Below are 2,500 nucleotides of genomic sequence, written 5' to 3' on the forward strand. Positions count from 1 at the left end.
AAAAAAAACTAATACATTATCTAACTCTTAATTTTAAGTCAAACGACTGATATGCAGTGATATCGAGGGCTGTAAGAAATCCACGCACCTGATTCTTTCATATAATTTCTTTCAGTGTCAGTGCTTACAGTCATCGATATTAGGCTTCAGGAAAGCGCTTCTCTTATCACAACATTCAGACAAATATATTCCACTGAATTCAGGCACCAAGAATTGTTACTCATTGTTCATACTTTCACTTAAGATTTATATCGTGCCAGCATCTGATAAACCTCGCCATTCCGACAAGGTTGGACCAGCGCCCAATTACGCAGGCCACCGGACAAGAAAATTGTACCAATTGCACACTTGGGGAATGACCAGTGGTGTGAAGGGTGCCCGGCGTGGGCATGGATTGGTGGGTTGTGAATGAGCGAGTTGGGAGGGGGAGTTGGAGGGTGGATTTACAATCCGTCACAGTTGCGATGGAGAGTAGTTTAGGTTTAATTAAATTAGTTCTTAAATTGCAATGTTTCTCTTGCAAGTTGGCACGCACCACAGACACAGACACAGACACAGAACGCACACACATACACACACACACACACACACACACACACACACACACATATATATATATATAGAGAGATATATATATATATATATATATATATATATGATATATATATATATATATATATATATATATATATATACATGACATATTATATATATATACATATGCATGTTTATGTGTTCACGTGTATGTATGTATGTATGTATGTATGTATGAATGCATAGTAAACATAATCCATTTAAATAGTTTTTCGCTTACCTCATGCGTACTGCAAAATTGACGAACACCAAAATAAAAAAGAGGTGGAAAACGAAATTATCTATAAAACAGCCTAAAAAATGATATGTACATTATTAAGATGACTCATATATTTTAACCTCATTGCTCATGTTTAAACAAACTAAGTGAATTTTATTGAAAGTAATGTTCTCTCAATGGAAAAACCTAAAAGGACCCATGAAATTATTTTCCATACTCAAAGTTTAGAATCAGACATCCACGTATGACATGGAACGAAAACGAAACAAAAATTCTTATCACAGTCCTTCGCTAATGGCATTATCTTGTCAAGTATTGGAGAACAAATAATACGGCACATGAGATAGGAGACATTCTCATTGCATTCGCGATTCTCACATTTAAAGGAGCAGTTCTGAGACGTGTTTCCTCTTTACTGATTCTCAAACTCGGACCCGTAAATATTTCAGATCACCAGTCACGAATGATATGTGCTAGGTACATTTGGTACTGGAAATTGGTATAAACTGGTTTTATTATTTTTTTTTTTTATTTGCACGAGAAAATAATGTTGTTTGATGTTATTGCCACATTTGATCAGACTGATACGTGTTGAGCAAACGCACAAAAAGAATTAGATGAAAATTCAAGAATGTGTTTTATATATATATATATATATATATATATATATATATATATATATATATATATATATATATATATATATATATATATATATATATATATATATATATATATATATATATATATATATATATATATATATATATATATATATATATGTATGTATATATATATACATATATATATATATATATATATATATATATATATATATATATATATATATATATATATATATATATATATATATATATATATATATATATATATATATATACCCTCTATAGCCGCTCTTGATATATATAGATATTTGCCGTATTGCCTAGTGAGTCCGGGATATAAGTATATAACACCTGTCATATATAAACCTGTTTTATATATTCGGAAGTATATCTACCTATTGGTGATACGATCAGTCAGCATTTAACAGAGAGTAGTCTAATCCGAGTTTATTAACCTACATAGCCGCTCTTGACCCCAGTTTCACTGAAGGATTTGCAATGTAAAATATATTTTTATGTGGAGAGTTTTCGGGAAAAAATAGAAATAAAATTTCAATAACACCTTGTCATTGGCTGAATAAACCTGTTTTATTATTATTATTACGGAAGCTCGTTTTATTATTGGTGATACTCATCAGGGTCAGCATTTAATAACAGATAAGGTCCACAATCTATATCAGTGGTAGAAAGTCAGTGGTTCTTGATATATTACTGTGTGCCTTATACAAAATTAGAGTGCATTACCGGTTCCTATGGGGTATTATGCCTATGAATAATATTATCATTATTATTATTGCTACAGCAGTCCTCTGAGCTATAGATCAACCTACACCTAATTTCAGCAATTCAGGGGGTGCGAGAACTGATTGCTGATTTGAAATATTTGAAATGGGTGCATACATCGAAAAAGGTTAAGAGCCACTTGCGTTAAAGGGAAGGAATTTACCTCTCAGTTAGAATTCGGGTTAAACTTAAGTGTTCTCGCAATGCTTTTATTTACATTTTGTAAATATGAGAGGGGGGGTGTTGGTCTATATAAAATTTCAAAAGCGAAATTTTA

This window comes from Macrobrachium rosenbergii, chromosome 2 (genome assembly GCF_040412425.1).
Source record: "Macrobrachium rosenbergii isolate ZJJX-2024 chromosome 2, ASM4041242v1, whole genome shotgun sequence".
NCBI lineage: Eukaryota > Metazoa > Arthropoda > Malacostraca > Decapoda > Palaemonidae > Macrobrachium > Macrobrachium rosenbergii.